The following is a 20,344-nucleotide window of genomic DNA, read 5'->3' as shown; positions in this document are numbered from 1 at the left end:
TAAGAAACTATAGCATCCCAGCAATAGTTCACTTAAGACAGTGAACAAGCTGTTGTAACCCTCAGCCAGAGCCTTCCTTACCAAAGAGCTGATGCTATGAATACCAGTCATAGCCTAGCCGCCACTCCATATGTTAATCTAATTTGACAGGGTAAGAGGCTTTGAAGTCCTAATTCTCTTTTGCATCCAATAAACCAGTTTTTATAGTGACTGAACTTTTTAGACATCAGCCCGAGGCTAATCTCATGTCAGGAAGTCGCCATAAGGTCACATGTAACGATGGCTAGAGGGAGCTTTCAGCTTTCCTTTGGAAGTCTTGTGAGCGATGCAGGCGGACTGTCAGCGGGTTGCATGGGGGGACAGGGGTCAGTGCCTCTGAAGATAGCATCTTGCAGGCATACAGATTGTTGCTGTCTTGCACATGCCCTCAAAAGACCTTTCCTACACAAGTGGGCCCACAGAAGCTCAGCGAGTCGTTACTGAGTGTTTATATACATCTCTGTGCTATTATTAGTGGGCTCTGTGGCTTTTGCAGGGAATAATATAGGCAGAGCACTCTTGGTAAGTTTCGGATGGTTTGGCTTCTTATATTTCAATGAGAAGGCAACTCCAGGCTCCCATTAGCATTTCGATTCAGAGTTATGAGGTGGTTCAACTAAAAAAAATCCCGTTCTTTGAGGGTACTTTTTGTTTGATGTTGATTACATTGGTGGTCCTGGCTAAGGGGCAAGTGTGGGAAAAAGGGAAGGGCATTCAAGAAGACCCCAAATGACAAACTATGTTAGACATCCAGTTCTGTAGAGTAAGGGCTTTACGTTTTCTTTTGTTTAGACTGTAAGTTCTTTGAAGGCAGAAAATCCTATCTATAAGGTATTATAGGCTTAGGGTGAAAATCCATTGTCTAAAGCCAGTCCAGTTGACCAACATCAGATGAGAGTGTTGTGATGGCTGGGCGCATTAAAGATCAGGGATCTTGTCAACTTGAGTTTCCCTCACAGTCACTGATGAACTAAAACATGCCAGGACCCAGGCAGTGCTAACTAGCACTTTCCTGTGCGGCTACCAAGGCAGGAGCAGAGATGACTGAATGGAGTACCAGGATTCTGTCTTTGAGAAAAGGAGAAAGATTCACATCGGGGAGTCCCAAGCCTTAGAGTCTTCATCCCAGTTAGGGTAGCACTCCGCACTTAATAACCACCGGTGGGGATGCTACCAAAACTAAAAGAGCCTCTGTAGCCCTCCTTGGAATACTTTGGTGAGTTCTTTATGAAAGACTGTAGTTTGGGAACAAAGAGCAGAAAATTAAAGTGGCAAGACAGCATTTAGGGGAATTGGTTATTAACAGGAATCTATTGGACCCGTACGCACTTATTTACTCTCCCTCTCTCCTAAGGATGTTACTAGGTAACAATCATGCTGTGACCCGATGGTTCTCCCGTGTGGTAGGCATGGGATTAAACAGCTGCTCTGAATAGTAACAATGTAACAATTAACAATGCAATCCTTTCCAACACAGTTCCCCATCTTTTTTCTGCTTTCTGGGTCTAAGTGCTACTTCAGCAGTCCAATTAGCTTCTGTTATCAGAGGAAGCCTGCTGCTCCTCTACCCAATGTCTCGATTCTTACGATCTTAAGCGAAACCGGTGCTGTATCTGCAGTCTGCCGATATTAGAGTGCTTAAAGGAATTGAAATGCTTTACTTTATAGAGGTGCTTAAAAAAAAAAAGCCAGATTAAACAGTCACGCAAAGTAAAATTTGGTATAGTTTTGGAAGAACTTGCTTTATTTTATAGTGAAATATGATGTAATATAAAAGCACTGTTTGGGTTACCAGAACCTTGCCTTCACGTTGCTCTATGTAAGAATGGAAACCTGCGTCCAGACTGTGGATGCTCCCAGGTGAGCGGCACCCCCAGGGCTGTGCCACAAGTCAGCCCTTTCTTTGCTGGGCCATCTCAGAGATACAGTGTTTCCCTGTTCATTCTCTCTGTTCTCTCATTGGTCTCGGCCATACATTCAAGTGTCTTTGGTCTTTACCACCACTTTAAATTTTTGTTCTCGTGCCTTACATATGGGATATGTCCCCAGCATCCTTTCTTCTTTGTCTTCTACTTCACTGTATATAGAAATACTCTGATGTGCCACTTCCTTGTAGCCTCTCTCTTGTCTGATAGGAGGCGCTCTGCTTTGCTGTTTATTAGCTCTCTGATCCATAGGAGGCGCTCTTCTGTGCTGCATACATGTCTGCCTCTGTCTAGAAAGAACTCTTCATCTTCAGCAACTTCTCTGGGACTTACTGGAGACTTACTATTATTATTATTATTATTATTATTATTATTATTATTATTATTATTACCATCATAATTTCAATAGGAGTTTATTCTGTTTTCCAAATAGCCAATTTACAAAGGACCTAACTTCTGAAACACAACTCCTTACGCAGATGGAGGACTTCCGGCAACAAGATCAAACTCTAGCAAGAGTCTTTTTGTTACAGAGCTAATCTTGATATACTGCAGCCCCACCTGAATTCCACTGTAATTGCCTTTACAACACATATCCTGCCATCAGCTCTGAAAGGTTTCTCTCTAGACACATTTGCTGGCTTTGCTTCCTTTCTAGGGAGCTGTAGCTTTACAAACTCCTAGAGGTTTTCTTACTTTTAAACTGTTGATCTAATTTTTAAAAGTGAATAAAGGAGGTTAACTTTAATTTGTTGGTGTACTACCCTTAGTAATCGTGTTAGTAACTAAATCATTTTAACTCCAAAATGTACATTCAAGCCTTCTGTTTGTCTGCACATTAATCCCATACCTGTATAAGCCACAATACTTTCCAAAGCTCACATCAAAGTAATTGTTTTGCCTGGCGCCAGTACAAATTTCTGCTGGGACCTGCCCCATTTAATATAAATTATATTACCTGTGGCATTTAAGAGGGTGTAAGGTGTGCTGTGCCCCACAGGCAGGAAATTTAAACTATGGATTGATTTTTTTTTTTCCAATCTCAGATGTGTTCCTCTTATGCAGAATATTTAGCGTCCCTAGTTTTCTGTTTAATCTTTCTACAGGCATCTTTTGAATTTTGCCTTCACAGGCAAGACAAATTCAAATTTTCTCACATCCCTTTTTAGGCTAAGAGTGACAAATTCTCATGTGAGGGAAAAACTTTAGAAAAGGAAGGAAGAGAAGGGGGGTAGTGGAAGAGGGAGAGGGGTGAAGGTAATGACATAAAAATGGGGCTCCTTGACCCAATTAACCAAATCACTGTGCTTCTAGCATGAAGTCATGCCTCTGCTTTGTCCACATAGACGTCATACTGAAGTACAGCATCCATGAGCAGAGACTCAGAGACAGAATTGTGTGCAAGTCCATTCAGCACAGCGGTATACCCTATGGTAGGTCCAAGACGTTAGCCTCCACATCTGTGGTAGAACATGCGATCACTCAGCGTTGGGCCGGAAAGCCTCAACCCTTCTCATGAGTTCACATTCCCTAGACTCGCCGTGTGACTCCTCTGTAGCCCACTGAGGTCCTTTGGTTGGAGACTGTACATGTTGCATTTTGGGCATTGATGGTGAAGTCTATCCACACTCAGTAGGACAAAGAAAAGGGTAAATTAAAGTTACAGCAGAGAGTAGAGGATATGTGAGAATGGGCAGAAAGGAAGAAGAGACAGGGAAATGGAAAGAGATCACAGGAGGAGGCTAGGGGAGCTATATCAGTAAACACACTCGCCTCACCTGGCCTCCTTGGTGTCTAGAGACTCCTTTTTCCACAGCTTTCCCTTTTGTTAAAGATGAAGGCTGCGGAGCCGCTGTTCTCTGGGTTCATTAAATTTGGAAGCTCCGAATTCAATGCTCAAGTTTCTGAAATACAGACTAGGCGTAGCAGTGACAAGTCACTGAATGTCAGCAGCAGGGGGAACTGCTTGGTAATTTTCTCTAGACCCCTATTCTCTTCCTCAGTGGAGCCCCTACAGACTTCAGGAATGGCCAGTCCTAGGACGTTAAGACACAGTGCTGTGTCCTGACACACAACTCATCAGCATTTCACTCTTTTCAGTAATGTGCGCTAAAATACAGAATGGGGTTGTTATAACTTTTCTTATGTGCATGAAGCAGTTTGATTGAATTCATCCCCCTCCCCAACCCCCTCGAACCCTTCATTTTAGAACAACCCTCTGTACACCCAACACACTTGGGATATTTGATAATTATAGCATTCAAGGCCAACTAAAGTTACTGAAAATGCCTCCGGGCCCCACAGTTGGATGCAGGGACGATCCGGGTCTTGTCACAGAAAGTAGATATTCAAAAGCTGGACTAACAAATGTACCAAATCTACACTTGACATTAAAGTTAGCTTTTAGATTAAAGAATGGTTTAATAATGGGGCTGGTTGTTCTGAGAATCGGGCTCCTGAGAACCTCTCTAGACTTCCAGCCTTCCCCGAAGCAGGTGATGGAGCAGCTAGCTTCCACGACCTGGTCAGAGTGGCTTCTCTGCTGGCACTCCACTTGGCAGAGGTCCAAGGGAAGTTGGGCAGTGACAGCACGATGAGAACACAGGAGACAGGCTGGGTCACAGTCACACTAAGCTCTGCATCTGATTCTCCTATTATCTAAGCATGGCCAACTCCATGCTAAATAATGACAGCTAACACTGGCTCTTCCCAAAGACAAGACTCCAAAGAGCACTGGTTCATCTGAATTGCCATCAACAGCAAATGGAACTCTGTTTAGCTTCTCGCCTGGTTTCCTCTGTCACATTTGTGAGGGTGAGGTCTCTTACATGATAAAGAATCCCCACATTTCTCCACACACACAGACCCAGGGCATCTTTGAGAAAACAGTGACACAGAGGATGGTAAAGGTTTGGGATTCACTATGTGTTGCTGTATGCTTATTAACAATTTCATGCTTCAAATTATTTTACGATCGTGACCAAAGGGGAATGAGGCAACTGCAGTGCTATCTTGTTACTAAAGACTATGTTCTGTGGGCTACAGCACACACATGGACATACAATACACAGACACCCATGTATACACACATATACACACCCATGCACATAGGTGTATGTATGCATAGATACACAACACACACGTGTATATTTGTATCTATACACATACAAATATATTGTGTATATGATCACATATATATGCGCATACACTACATACATGTATGTGTACGTATATACACATTTAGGAGCTCTCATGAGCAGGCTTGCAATGCTGATTCCTGATCTAGTCACTCAGTAAGCTCTCTTCTCTTCTGATCATTGTTAAAGCCCTGAACACCCCTCTGTTCTTTTCCTCGACACCCTCCACAGACGATTCTAAAGGCAAGTGACGGATATTTAAATTATTTTTATTTGTGTTCGTAAGCTAAATGAGCTTTTTAAAAAATTAACATCAAAGTGAAATTGGTGCATTTCTATATTCAGGAATTAGTTTTCTGCAAAGAACATTAATTTAAAACTTTTCAACACAGAAAAAAAAAAATAGACCCAACCCTGTGACCTCATCTGTGTTACATTTGAATAAACGAATGAATAAGCAAATGAAGGAAAGAATGTTCCCTGGAAGCCGAGTAGGTTTCAACAAAGAACAGAGCTCTCAGACATTGTTCTCAGTGTGTCCAAAACTCGTCTCATTGGTATGTGTGCAGGATGACGTCAGTGGCCAGGATGTGGGGTTCTTCTCTGTGGCTCTGTTCCTTGGGATTCTTCATTGTGTTTATCAGCTCTTCAGCCACCCAAGGAAACAATCTATAGAATTACAGTCATTCACGTGGATGTTAGAAAAATGAGCCAACATGGTGCGGTTGACAGGCAGCCAGCCCTCACAGAGTACTTGGCAGAATAGGCTAAAATTCCGGGGAGGGGGACGGGCAGGGAAATATTGGGTTTGAAATCCATTCAAGGACTTCAAGTTGGACCTCAGCTCTGCTGGTTTTTAGCTAGATGGTTCCTTGGCTTGACTGGGTCACAGCTTTCACAAGCCTTGAAATGTAGACTGTCTTAGGATAATGTCTGATATTTAGTGGGACACCATGGGCCAATACAGTGTTTGAAATGTGAATGTTATTAAACCTATGTAAAAGTCAAGTTTAAAAAAAAAATAACTATTTTGAGAGTACAAAAAGGCCCTCAAGTGCTCAGTTAGCCTTTAAATGCTTTAATGAGTTCTTGCGTGGAAGCAGGACCATTCTTAAATTCTCCCTTTTAAATGAAGATATAGTGTGAAAATATCTTTGGAGAAGCAGGTTCTATAGGCACAGTTAGTTACTCCAGACTTTCTCTGGGAATGTTCCAGTGTGAGTGTGTGTGTGTGTGTGTGTGTGCACGTGCGCACATGTGTATGTGCATGTATATGTATGTGTGCATGTATATATATATGTGTGCATGTGTATGTGTGCGTGCATGCATGTGTGTGTGTGTGCATGTGTGTACATGTATGAGTCAGGGGTTAGTTCACCTGAGGTATCATTCCCCAAGCGTTGTCCACCTTCTGTTTTGAGACGGTCTCCTAATGAGACCTGGGCTTGCTGATTCGGTTAGAATGGTAACCTGTGAGCCTCTCCTGCCAGGGCTCCTCCTGCCTCTGCTTCGCCGTTGCTAAGATTACCAGCATGCACCTCTATTGTTGCGGATTATTTCCCAGAGAATACTGCTCTGACTTGAGTGTAAGACAATAGAACATCTTTATTAGCCAGCCATCGACTACACTGGGCGCTCGGGATGGCAGTATAGCCCTGAGCCTTCTTAGGGAGTGGTTTTAAGCACGAAAACCGTCTTCTGAGTTGATGGACTTCAGTTAACAAGAGCCGTTAGCCAGGAGAGGAACTACAGAAGCTAAAATGTAAGGTTAGTACAGTTTTGGACTTTCCCAGAACTATTATGGACTCTGATGATTGGGCCTTTGAGTTCTGGCAGGCGGGGCTGTCTACAGCTGATTTTTATAGCCTGAATGGCACTTCCATCCCGGAGTCATACAAAGGTCTCAGTGACTGCTATGAGCTGAGGCTCTGTTACCAGCTTTATGCGGTGCTTGGGGTCCAACTCAGCCCCTCCTGATTGCATGGAAGAACGTTACCAAAGGAGACAGCTCTAGGCTAGATGGACTTACAGCTTCTGTTTCTATTTGTGATCACAATTGCCATTATGGCCGGTCCAGCCTTTCTCCAGTTGCCCCTTTCCCTCATCATCTGTCCTGGTTTGCGATTCCAAGGAAGACTTCCTCTTCTCCCTTTTCTCTTGCCCACTTCTTCATTTAATACTCTCCGTGTAGGGAAACTCCTCTTTTTCTCTCTTCTGGGTCAGCCATCTTGACTTGCACAGGAAGAAAATTCCACAGCGGCGTTCTCTCCTCAGCTACTAACTCCAGCGCAAGGGAGCCTTCTGGAAAGGCAGCTTCTCTTTTTGCTGTGGCGGCTGAAGCCCGTTTCCTATTCTCTTTCTTCAGAGCAGCTTTCAAAACAGCTGGTTACCATCCTTTAGGTTAATCCTTCCTAGACAGTACTTCAAAATCATTATATCATTTTCCAGTCTTTTTTTGTCCAACATGAGTTATAGAACTCCCTTTAGCTTTTTCTCACAAGGCGTAGTATTCAGCCCTTTAATAAGCAGCGTGGTATAATTGAAAGAATATGGGCTTCAGAGTCAGACCTGAGTCTGAATCAGAGTCACATTACTCACTGGCTGCTTGACCCCAGTCAGAGCCCTTAACTTTCCTGAATGGCAGTTTCCTTGTCTGCTAGGTGGGGCTTGATGAGAACTATCTTACAGGGGCCTTGCCAGAAGTTCTGATGCATGTAGCATTCCTGGCTTGCTCTCAATATTGTGATAAATGTTGCTTCCCTTCCTTCCTCCTCCCCTCCTCCTCCTCCTCCCCTCCTCCTCCTCCTCCTCTCCTCCTCGTCCAGGTCAGTTTCCTACATTACAGGCATAGATCGGAATAAAGGGTTGAGACTTTCAAATAATTCTTTTTGCCTATCGCCTCTGAAACACCTCCTTAATTATTTCCCAGGTTTTTTTTTGTTGTTGTTAGTAGATATTTTGATGCTATTTCCATATCTATACACACACACACACACACACACACACACACACACACACACACACACACACATGCTCCTCCTAGAGATCGCCATTCAAGAAGAGCAGTATTCAAGGCAGTCCCTTAACTGGTGTTGACATCTTTAGATCATTCTCTTATCTCATGTTCACCTTGAGGAATTTCCAAAGTTAGTTCTTTATTTATGGTCTTTTTCAACATCAGGGACCCACTGGGTCTCATTTTAGGATAAGTTACTCGCTCTCAGTTGTACAGCCATCTTATGTGGCACTCTTTGGCAAAGCTGACAAAGGTGCCTACAGAGGCAGACATGGAGGTTTGCCTGGGAAGACAGCTTACAACACAGAGGCTGGGCAGGGTTTCAGGTGCTTTTATACCTGTAGTAACCACAGTCTTGGCTCTGGTGTGATTTAATTTCATAAATAAGATGCTCAAAATACATACACACGCTGCTCCTGCCTCTCCAGCGCCCCATGACACCAGCCTTTCCTCCTTTTCCTTCCCCTGTATCTGTTCGCTGCCATGCAACTTATAAATAGTACTTCCTCCTTTACTCAAGGTAGCTCCAATTCTGCCACACCTGGCTGTTTCTTTGTGAGCCTTTTAATTCCCGCTGTGAGCTGCATATTTTGAGGAGTTCCCCTCTCTTTGTGTTTACACTGTGCAACTGGAGATTCCATAAAACAGACTTTACTGAAGTGTGTTAACAGAGTCTTAACGAGTGGTGGATTGGCAAGAGCTTGTGTCAGTGTGGCTTATAGTCCCCCTCTGCCACATGAGTGAGTGAGTGTCTCAGCAGCCTGAGCTGAGGCACTAGGAGGGAGAAGAGCGGCTGGGTAACAGAACACACGGCAGTTTTTATGGGAAGCGAGAGGAGAGTTCTGTGTTTACAAGGACTGGGGGGGGGGGGGGGGGGGCTATCTTCCTGAGCCTGGGACATTCCTCCTCCGATAGAGGAGGCTGAAGACTGAGTCCCATTCTTCAGAGGCTGGTCGAATCAGTTGTGCTGGCTGGTGAATCTCTAAGACTTGGCTGACTGAGGCTTCTTCCCTGCAATGCACGGGCACTCCTAAATTGATCTCCAGAAGTTAGAAGACAGCTTGGAAGCAAAGGAACAAAAAGCCTAGAAAGAGGTGGAAATGAAGAATCGGGAAATGTGAAGATGAGACAAGGAAAACCTCCCTGACATCTTAATGTCTTACAGATGGGTCTTTTGATGGCTAAGCTTGCAGTGCCCTTAAATTTACCTTGTCTGGACTTTTCTTCCTGTATTTTCTCTTGTGCTTGTTGAGGCCAGCGCCTCAACACATTTGCATGAGGGTACCTGGGAACACAATAACCTAAAAACCATTGAGTTAAGTAAGTAGTAAAGGCTAATAAATTGTCATATGATTTCATCGTAAAGCATTCCTTTATGCTTTATAAGTCAGCAGACAAAACGTGATAGGAAGTGTTCCAGGTCTCTCTTTCAATCCAGAGCCCCTAGAAAATGTACTTATTTATGACTTGTCCTTGAGGGTGGCTTTGAGGCTTTGAGACAGTTAATATCTACAATAGTTCTTCGGCTATGGAACTTTTTAAAAATCTGGAAGGGCCAGGTAGGGTGATGCACGCCTTTAATTCCAGCACTCAGGAGGCAGAGACAGGGAGATCTCTGGTAGTTTGAGGCCAACCCGAGACTGCAGAAAGTTCCTGTTTTACCCCTCCCCCGCGCCTCTTCCCCCTACACACACCTGAAAAAAATAATACAGAAAAAGAGCTAGAGAGTCTTCACCGAAGTCTTGCGGAAGGGGTACAGAGGAGAGAATGAAGAGCGGGGGTGGGGGAGCTGCTGAAACTGACCCCAGAACTTGGGCACCAGGGCTCAACCGGCAGGGGGTAACAACTGAGGCAATTCTGGGAGAAGAGATAGTAAAATCTGGTCCTGATGTGTCTGTTGGAGATGGCAGTGAAATATCTCCTCTGCATATTTTGTAGACGTTAAGAAATATGGGCCTGAAGAGCGGATGAAAGGTCAGGGCTGGCGATAGGAGTCTGGGGCTCATCTGTGATGGGTGCTAATTGAATCCATGTGGGTGCACCGAGGGAATATCTGGAGAAGGAGATGAACGAGCAGCCCCTGGATGAGCCTCGGGAGCGCTAACTTAACTGCAGAAAGGAAGCAGAAGTGAGAAGGCCAAGCGCCTTGTCCTGACCACGGAGGACCCGAGAATGTTGTTGCTTACCCATCCTATCGCTGCGGGTCCTTAGAGTACGCCTGATGACCTTCCTATAAAAGCCAAGGGCAAAAACCAAGAGCCTTGGCTTTTTTGTTTGTTTTGTTTTTCAGAGAGGCGGGGTTGGGGGTGGGGGGTGCAGAATCTAAGCGATGGATCTGTCACGTGACCTAGCACAGTGGCGTAGCACTCCGTTTAATGAATGGCTGCGTGAGGTAATTGAGTACCTGCACTAAGCAGGTGACGTGCTACCTATCCGGCTCCTGGTTTTGTTTCATGAAAGAGGAGATAAATAAATACCTGCCTGTAAACATCACCAAGCGATCCAACGTGTTAGGCACAAAGGAGAAATGGAGTTGAGGGAAGAAGGCATGGTAGGGAAAGGAAAGAGCGTCAAGTTTTCCCTGGTCTGTGCGGATCCCGGATCCGCCATCTTAATAGATGGATTGGACCTTTGGTTCGTTTATGTATCTGTTTCTTCTTCCTTCTTCTTTCTCTGATGGGACTTGGAGCTTCTTAGGGGAGACACGAATTACTCCCGAGTGTTTTTGTAGACTCTAATGAGGCTGGCTACCTAAGCACTTATCCATACACTGAATGACAAGCTGACAGCAAGGTATGTTTTCACTAATTACTAAAAGTGAATAATTACCCAGAAAATTAATCAGGGAGAACTCCCTGTTTCGATAAGGGAAATGAAAGCACTCTTTTTTTTTTCTTCCCCCTTCAGAGGCAAAGCTTTTAAATTGGGATTTTTCTAAGTAAATCATTTCCAAAGGAGGCATTAGGTGTGTTGCTTGTGGCAAAATCGTCTGAGTCAGCTCCGCAAAGTACTGTTTCTGATCACTGAAAACGGAAAGATCTGACATAGACTTCGTCTCTCCTCCCCTGTTTGTGAGTGATCTAACAACAGAGTCTGTCTTGAAAGATGTTCAAGGATGATCACATGTTCATTTAATTGTACAACCTGAGGATCCGTAAAGGGAGCTTGGCTGTACAGTAAGAGGTGCATTACAGAGATGCGAGAAGGGGGGGGGGGGGGCTTTGGAGATAAGTATACACACTTATTAATTCTGAACTTGGGCAATTGCAACAATTTGTCTACAAGGTCTCTTTTATTCTGGATACTTGGAAAACTTCACATATATGTATGTGTGTGTGTGTGTGTAAATATACATACATTTTCATGTGTATATTTATAAATTAATATATTTATGCATGTATACATATACCTTATGTATACATATTTATGTGTATGTATATGAGGACATAATAGATGATAAATATGTAAGCGTTCATATATAAATACAAGTTATCTATATATTACCATTAATATATACTCAATTTCTGTGGAAGAAGAAGAGTACCGCTGTGATAAATTTCTTAACAGGATGGAAAAGGGAGAGGTAGAGCTAGTCTTGATTCATCTAACAGAATTTTTCTACTGGAACCAATTGCTATCAGATAAAAGTATTTTTCAGACCTCATAAACTCTGCAGCCATGTCCCTTTGGAAACTTTACTCCACAGAGAGAGAGATTTGGTTAGGTCCCGCAAACAGCAGACAGAAAAGACTATAAAAATATAGACTGGCTTCCAGAACAGAACAGTAGCCCATCTGTGTCACTTACACTGATAAACACATCAAGCAATGTGGCAAGCGATCTAGCAACTCGGAAGAACTCCACAGACGTGAGAGCAGATGGTCTGACTCCCTTCCCCGGGAGGAGGGCAAGGAGGAAGGGCCAGGGGTGCATAAACTCTGCACGTGAAATAAAATAGAAATGTAATGTTTACCCCAAAAATGTTATTTTGAAGCATAAACCAGTCATTCTCCATCATCTGTTAATTCCAGGGTTAATTTTCTTAACCCTGGAAGGTAAAATCATCATTAAACTAGTGAGGAGTAAGATGCCTATGACCCTGGTGTGGTAGTGTGCTCAGTACTCAAGAGTTGGTAGTATACTTGGTACTCAGGAGATGGAAGTGTACTCAGTACTCAGGGGGCAGAGGCAGGAAAGCCAAAGGCTCAAGTCCCATCCTCTTCTTCTACAGAGAGAATCCAAGGCCAGACTGGGCTAGAGACCTCTCTCTCAAAAAATTAAAAAAATAAAAAGTAGTTATTCCACTGATAACACTAAAACACAGGTCATACACATGATGTTAATGGTAAAACAGCTATATTATTAATAATTAATAATAATAGTAAATAAAAATACAGCTGCCTCATTAGAGGATTTTCAGATCTGCTGTTCATCCATGGGTGGATTAACATTGTCATACTACCTACCCCACGTCTGCAAAGAATTCAGAACAGCTTACAAAAAGCACCACACTTCAGGCAACTGGCGTTCAGTGTTTAAAGACGGACCCTGCTGTCCCTGGCATTTGGTAATTTGTTGGGTTTTTTTTCAGGCAGGAAGTTAAGCCTCTTGAATGCTCATATTTGGCAGAAAATAATTTCATTTATGACTCAACACATTTCCGGTAGGCACATCTCAGCAGAGCTCAGGGTAGTCACTAATTTGAGTTTTACATAGTAACGCCCTTCAGGAGACAAAAGTCACCTTTTAAACTTTCGTTGTAAAAGTAGCTATTAAGAGAACGATGATGAATCCTGGTTTTGCGTAGAAGGACTGTTGACTCCTGGTGCGGGTATGTACAGGGAACCTGTGCCTCTAGGTAGTAATATGGTTTCAAAAGAAATCCATATACTGAACAAAATATTTCCTGGATTCATGAATTTAGAGGCTGGGAATCTGGGGATACGCCAAGTCTTTGAAAATATCAAGGGCATACTAAAATATAATAGCATGCTCTTGAGAAAAGAGGAGGGGGCGGGCAGGAGAAAAGGGAAAGGCGTGGCTTGGAATGTGTATTTCCATCTTGCTCTTCTAAGCCTGGCTTTGGGAAGTGGAGTCCCATACTCCTTCCTCAGTTTCCCCAGTTGGGAATTGAGGTTAAGCTGTACACCCCCACTGGCTGGAAGGACGGTAGCAAGCTTGTCTGGGTGGCACACTGGCAAACGTGGGCCCAGTCAGGGAAAAGACAAGCAGTAAATAAAAGTATGGTCATTCATAAAGAGAGTTCCTAAGACCTGCACACGAGAGAACACATGGCATCTTCTCCTCGCCACCCTCTCCTAGTTCTGTCTTCTCCCACACAGTCCCCCTTCCAAGCTCAGAGGGATCGATGATTAGATAAATGAGAGATAGGTGGATAGATTGTAGGTAGATAGATAGATAGATAGATAGATAGATAGATAGATAGATAGATTGATAGATAGATAGCAGGCAGACAGCTGGATTGATATAAAGATAGATGATAGGTGATAGATGGTTGATAGATAATAGATTGATTGTTGTAATATTTGTCTTTCTAGATTTAGCTCTTTTCTTTTAACTCAATGATCTTCAATTTCATCCAGTTTTCTACATAATTCCATTCTTTACAGCTGAGCCAAGTTCTGAGTTCTTCAATACCACCACCATCCTGTGTAAGTGAGTGAGTGTGTGTGTGTGTATGAGAGAGAGATAGAGACAGAGAGACCGAGATACCACCACCCTATGTGTGTGTGTGTGTGTGTGTGTGAGAGAGAGAGAGAGAGAGAGAATATGGAACATCCATTCATCTGTTGATGCTCATCTCCGCTGGTTACATGTTTTTGTCCACAGTAAGCACACGTGCATCCGCACGGTGTCCCGACTTGCCTTCCTTAGAGTCTTTTCCCAGGAGTGGCTTGTTGGATTGGATGACAGGTGCAGGTTCTCAGGCTGTGGCTGCATTACATACTCAGAAATGAGTTTCTAAGGGAATCGTCTTCAAAGGAAGGTATTAAAAGGGTTCCCCCCCCCCCCCAAAAAAAACCCTTAACCTTTCTTTACCTAATTCCATTGTTCTTTTTGTGTTTGGAGAGAGGACCTCAAACTCCTTCCCTGTATTCGTTTATGGGATGCCTATTTCGTCTAGGACAGGCACTCAAATTTTATAACCCTGGGGCTATAATTACCAGTTAGTTGTCCCTTTAGTTGCCTCACCTACTTTAACAACACACACACACACACACACACACACACACACACACACACACACACCACACACACACACACACACACACACACACACACACACACGGGGTTGGGGGGGGGATAGAGGCCTCTGAGTCCATTTAGTCAGAAATCTGTCGTTTGGCAGAAGGTATTCGCTTTGGGATAGAGGAGAAGGCTGGGTGGCTCAGGATGGACTTTCTCCTGCCCTCTGTACCCTCCAGACTTTATTCTTACATAGATTTTTTTTTTTTCACTCCCTACAAGTGTGTTTTCTGCTTTCCTCTTTTTCAACTTTCTCCAGGTCTCTGGGCACAGGTCTCTCCCCCCACTCTGTGACTTTCCCACCATCCTGTGTGATTTCTAGAGTGGCCCTGGCAATAAACGTATCAGAGAAGGGAGAAACCATGTGTTTTGAGGTAAAAATTTAACAGAAGAAAGAAAGAATGTCATTTATCTTTGGCCGCTGAGAACGTCCAGAAGCTTCCTCGAAGGCTCTCCTTGAAAGTTTCCGCCCACTGTCTTTTATTAAACCCTGGTCTTCCCAGGGCGCCTAATCCCAAAGGTGAAGTTTTAAAAATCCTTTGAAAAAAACTTCTAACTCTTTTAATTAATTATGTTACTGCTCAAAGGTACATTTTCCTGCAGTTTCTGATATAAACGCAGCGGTGTGTTCTAAGTGATAGCCTTTGCCACCTTGCTTTGGAGTCTAACTACCAGCAGGTTATACCTTGTACTTAGAATGTGTCTACAAAGTTGCAAAACATTCCTACACAAGTCATCACAACTCATCACCGGGACTGGATCCGCCTTCAGGATGCTGTTAGATCTGAGCAGCTGGAGAAAATGCCCTACTGGTGGTTTCGGAACTACACTGAGGGAAACACACACAGGACCCCCTAGAACAGTTCATTTCCAAGTCCTTGGGAAAGTCACCCGACCCCAATCTCACCTGCGTGGCTGAGACTGAGTTGAAGCAGTCTGGACGCCAGAGTTCCCACTCTGTGCCTATGTTCTTATCTGCCTTTTGGGTCTGAGCATCAGACCCAGTAGGGGCATTTAGCGATTGCTCCCTGAAAGGAGATCAATCCTAGGCTGGCACACAGTTCTTCACTCTTTATCCTTGTGGAGTGAAGAGAAGTTAAATGCAAACCACTATAAAGTGCTCAGGTGAAGATCGAGGCATGTGGCATCCGGTAGATTTTTGCAGGAGGCCATGAGCTGCAGACCCTGGGCGTTTTCAGCTCTGTGCCACCTGGAGGTGAATGTGTCTGTCGCCACATGAGTTCCTGCATGGCGGAAGTAAGATGTGAGAGGGGCTGAAACAGAGCTATTATTGACTGAAGGCCCATAAAGCTGTTTTTAGAAAGACTGTTGTAGGGGGTGGGGGTGGGGGGTGGGGAGGCGCTTCCTTAGAGAAGGGGGATATTATGCATCCTCTTTCCATTAAGTCTATTTTGGGAAGAAATTACAGAGGATAATATATGATCAACTCTGAGCAACACAGCCTCTATTCTCATTAAGCACTTGCTCAGCCCAAAATAATTTCTCCGTTCTCAGGGATGCTAACCCAGGACCATCAGCATCTCCACTAAATCACGCTGTTTATTAAGGAAGTGCTGAATTTTTTAAGTGTGAATTTTCGCCCCTAGAATTCCCAAGCAAAGGGGAACAACAGGGCTGCTTGCAGCCACAGGGGCGGCCTGCAGCCAGGGCGCCGTTTGTTTTCCGAGCAGCATGGGGTTTCCTCCTCTGGGTTGAAGATTTATCAGCCTTTGGCAACTCCTCCAGTTACTGCGGACAAGTTTACTTCTCAATAGCTTTACAAATTGCGTGTTTAACTTTGTAGAATCAATTCCTGGGAGGTAGGGAGAGAAGTGGAGGGCTCCTCCGAGGCTCGAGGCTCGGGAGAGCGGGGCTCACCCTTGAGATTTAAGGCGGCAGCACCCGTTTACCTCCGTGTGTGCCACAAGGTGAACGGGTTCTTTCCCTTCTTTCTTTTTTTCCCATCTGCCCACAGTTGGCACGTTCCGTACGGGCAGTGACTTAAAACTTTAAAAGATAGCGACCGAAATGTTCAGTAATAAGTGTCTGTTTAATCATTAAACAACCACCATTTTCTCTTGCCCTTTAAACCCACCTTCAATCAGCTCGGACGCTGGTTTATAGTCTTATTTACTACAAAGATCACAAAGGAAGGGCTTTTGGGGGACCACTAGCTGCAGCGCCAGGAGAAAGAAAACAAAGGTCTTCTTGCCTCTAGCCCTTGCTGTGGTCACCGCTGGCCACTGTTAACTGTGGTTAATATTGCTGCTTGACTGCAATGTGAACAAGGTGTGTCATGGCAGTTTCTGAGTGAGCATCACCAGGGTTCCTTTCTCTTACAGGAGTAACTGCGCTGCTCTGTGGCTCTCTTTCAGCACGTTTGAGTTCTGTCACTAATTTTAAAAGAAGCACATAGCACACAGGTTTTGAACTGGCCTTTCTCATCCAGACCTAAAAAGAAAAAAAATTTTTTTTAAATTTAAAAAAATTTACTTTTTACAAATGGCTTCCTCTTTCCTCACTTCAAGATGGTTACCAGGTACCATACTTTGAGGAACTGAATGTGGTTCCCATGGTGGGTGGAGGGGGGACATGACAGTTTCTCAAAATGTTGTCTGGTGAGGTACCATCTAAGGCCCTTAAAAGGGCCATGATTTTGTATGGACATGGGGTGTTCCCCAAACAGCTTGTATACCTTATGACTCCTGCTTTGCTGCTCAGTATATAAAGCACACTGAAAACAACCAGCCCTTTGAAGTGGCCAGGTAAGAGAGAGATTTGGTAATTAAAAAACAAAAAGCTGTACTTGGCAGAATTTGAAAGTGATCTCCATTTGCACATTTGCACGGGAGAAGTGTAAATCAGAGAACTTAAGAGATTTGCTTAATGCTTCCGAGAGACTTGGGAGCAGAAAATGAGTTAGAAGCTGGGATTTTTTCCTTGTGATGTGGGCTTTCCAAATGTCTTTACTAGATCAGTGCAAATGTCTTCTGATTCTGCACTTAGACCCTAGAACTCACTGGGTTCCATTCATTTATATCCTCCTCTTCCTCCCTGACCCCATTCTCTTTTTCTCCCCCCTTCCAGCACTCTCTCTTTCCCTCTCAGTTCTGCTCTCTCTTTCCCTCTTGCTCTCTCCCTCTGTCCCTCTCTCTATCCCTCCCTCCCTCCCTCCCTTCCCAACAGGTCACACTCACAAACATTCTGACCTTCCAAGCAAACAACCCAGCCCCTCCTTTACTTTAAGCTTTTTCATTTTCTGAATTTTTAAAAATTTAAACTTGGACCGTGCACAGCAAACTTGTAGAACCTAAATCAAGACATTCAGGGACCTACCCGAGTTTTTGTATAGTCTTGGACACTGAGCCCACAAGGGCTACACTTCTCTGCTCTTGGAACCATTTCCTGTGTCCATAGTCGGGGCAGGGGGCCCTGTGAGGGACTCTGACAAGGCCACCTCAGGTCTCCCGTCTTCCCTGTGGAGGTGTGGTGCCCGCCACACACTGGCTATGGAAAGCAGTGATGATTGTTGTTCTTTCTCAGAGCTCACTGACCACAGAGCTTCACATCTGAAGACGAATGGAAGACACTGGTCATTGTTTTGAATGAGAAAAATGTTTGATGCTGTGCATTTTGATCATATTCTTTTCCTTCTCCTACCTCCTCTCAGATCCTGGGAAGATGCTGCTAAATTTAAAGACTCACCTTGGTTTGATCTTCTCGTCTCTTCTCTTCTCTTCTCTTCTCTTCTCTTCTCTTCTCTTTTCTCTTCTCTTCTCTTCTCTTCTCTTCTCTCCTCTCCTCTCCTCTCCTCTCCTCTCCTCTCCTCTCCTCTCCTCTCCTCTCCTCTCCTCCTCTCCTCCTCTCCTCCTCTCCTCCTCTCCTCCCCTCTCCTCTCCTCTCCTCTCCTCTCCTCTCCTCTCCTCTCCTCTCCTCTCCTCTCCTCTTTTTTCCCTTTTCACAAAAACAAAATCGATTTCAGTTAGATCTTTCTAAAAGGATGTGTACTGAAATAGCTAATCCACCCTGGGAAAGCAATCTTCGAGGTATTTCAAGTCATTTCTGTCGAGCACTTTGGGGAATACCTGTTTCGAGTCCACTTTATACAAAGCTCAGCTGAAAGTTGACTTTAAGGAGACTATTCAGTCAAGTCACTGAACCGGCAGCAAAACTGGCTGTCTGCCCTTGCCCGAGTAAGTCACTGATCCATTAAATGAACTTCTGTAAAGTGTCAGGATGTCGCAGCAGGCACAAAAGTGTATGGCGTTTGGTAGGAAACAGAAATTGTTCTGTGACAGTAAGTAAGGCCCATAGGTGGAAGGAAATCTCGAAAGGTGGACGTGTGTGTGTGTGTGTGTGTGTGTGTGTGTGTGTGTGTGTGTGTGCGTGCGTGTGTGTGTGTGTGTGACAGTTCAGAGAAGCTAAACTGGCAGAGACCATTTTCAGAGCCCAAGGTATTGTGAGTCCTGACCTAGTTGAATGCTTCTAAGACAAAGGCGCCTCCAGGAACTCCTTTGTCCTCTGATGTACGTCTTAATGTCTGCACAAACGCTTCTTTCCTGTGGCTGGACAGTAGGAAGTAATCTATCTTCACTCCTATTTGGTTTGTAAATAAAACTCTGAAAGGGGTCTACTGACCTCTAGACAGGCGGGCGTTCTCCAATTTGTTCCTCTTCACTCTTGGAGTTAAGTCAAAGCGCATGGCCAAGACTACCACCTCTGTCCTTCCGGGACTGTCTACAAAAGACTGAAAAATGTGCCCACACCTGCCCTCTGCAGGGCTGGCTCACTTCCAGCTCTAACGGGGGCAGTGGAGAACTTGGGGGAACCAGAGCTCATATAAGCACTCTGCCTTTGCCCACTGAAATTACAACATCTGTGACACTCAGCCCCCAAAGGGACCCTGACTGTGTCTCCTGCCAGCTCCTTTGCAGCCACTGGGACTCTGTGCCTTGGAATAGCTAAGCCGCCTGCCATTTCCTCCTTTCAAATAATGAAACGTGGAAATGCAAATCTCCTGGGCAAGCTCCAAGTATTAGGTGGTATTTCCTTAATATATTGCTTCTGATCCTTTGGGGGAATCAACATTAGAAACTGACTTTGGAAAATGAAGACGCCATCAAAGTTCTATATTTTGAATAATCAGTATCTTAATTTTTTACAAAGATGACCTAAGTTTTCTTATGTATCACCTTGAATTTTGTAACTTGGGGAGGGCGAGAATGATGATATTGAACAAGGGAGCGCCCTAATTATTTGAGACTTTGAAAAAAAAAAGAAGGGAAAAGGTATATTTTTTAAGGTTTACTGCTGAGCTTTGCTGTTAACTGGGTGTTTGGATATTTACCATCTGCATACAGAGTTAGGCATGGGGCCGCTAAGATGGCAGACTGGAGCTGCACTGGAGGGAAAGACATCTGTATTTTTCACTCACTTGCACAGTAGCCCTAAAATTTTCAAGCTTGCTTTTTGTTCAGCATCAAAGAAAGGTTGTTTTATAGTTACTGCATTTTCCTTTTTTTTTTTTTTTTTTTTTACCCACATGTTCCATGAAAGGGGTGAGAGGCACTGAGTTCTTCTATTTATTCTTTGCAAAGTTACTGTTTTGCCCATGGTCCTTCTGCATACCGTTGCGCTGGATAGGAAAACATAATTTTGTTCTTTTTTTTTTTTTTTTTCTCTTCCTTTGAAGGAAAAAAAAAATTTAAGAGGTTTAAATACCATTCACGTTTTGGAATTTCCTTCTTTATTTCCTCCTAAACCGCCGTCTCCCAACTATATAAAGCAATCCAATGTTGAAAGAGTTTCACTCCTATAAAGACCTTTTATATGATTATAACCCCCCTGTTTATCAAGGGCTACAAGAACGGGAGCCAGGAGCTAACTGAGTTTATAGCTATGTGTCTATGAATATACGTGTTTGTGGGCAGGGAGGTCTCCATATATCCCCAAGTGTGTCC

The 20,344-nt window shown here is 44.0% G+C and overlaps 1 protein-coding gene and 1 long non-coding RNA gene across 3 annotated transcripts in view; one reads left to right on the top strand and one right to left on the bottom strand.

Annotated features, from left to right (window-relative positions):
- Nucleotides 1-20,344, top strand: part of Hmga2 (high mobility group AT-hook 2) — a 115,202-nt gene that overhangs the window by 68,751 nt on the left and 26,107 nt on the right. The gene's annotated exons all lie outside the window — the stretch shown is intronic.
- Nucleotides 14,926-18,196, bottom strand: 9230105E05Rik (RIKEN cDNA 9230105E05 gene). The gene is made up of 3 exons (NR_040626.1): nucleotides 18,090-18,196; nucleotides 17,721-17,953; nucleotides 14,926-16,835 (listed from the first exon to the last, which is right to left on the bottom strand). It is a non-coding gene; the product is annotated as an RIKEN cDNA 9230105E05 gene (long non-coding RNA).

The sequence above is a fragment of the Mus musculus genome, chromosome 10, assembly GCF_000001635.26.
Source record: "Mus musculus strain C57BL/6J chromosome 10, GRCm38.p6 C57BL/6J".
Taxonomy (NCBI): domain Eukaryota; kingdom Metazoa; phylum Chordata; class Mammalia; order Rodentia; family Muridae; genus Mus; species Mus musculus.
This window is presented reverse-complemented; position numbering and strand designations above follow the sequence as displayed.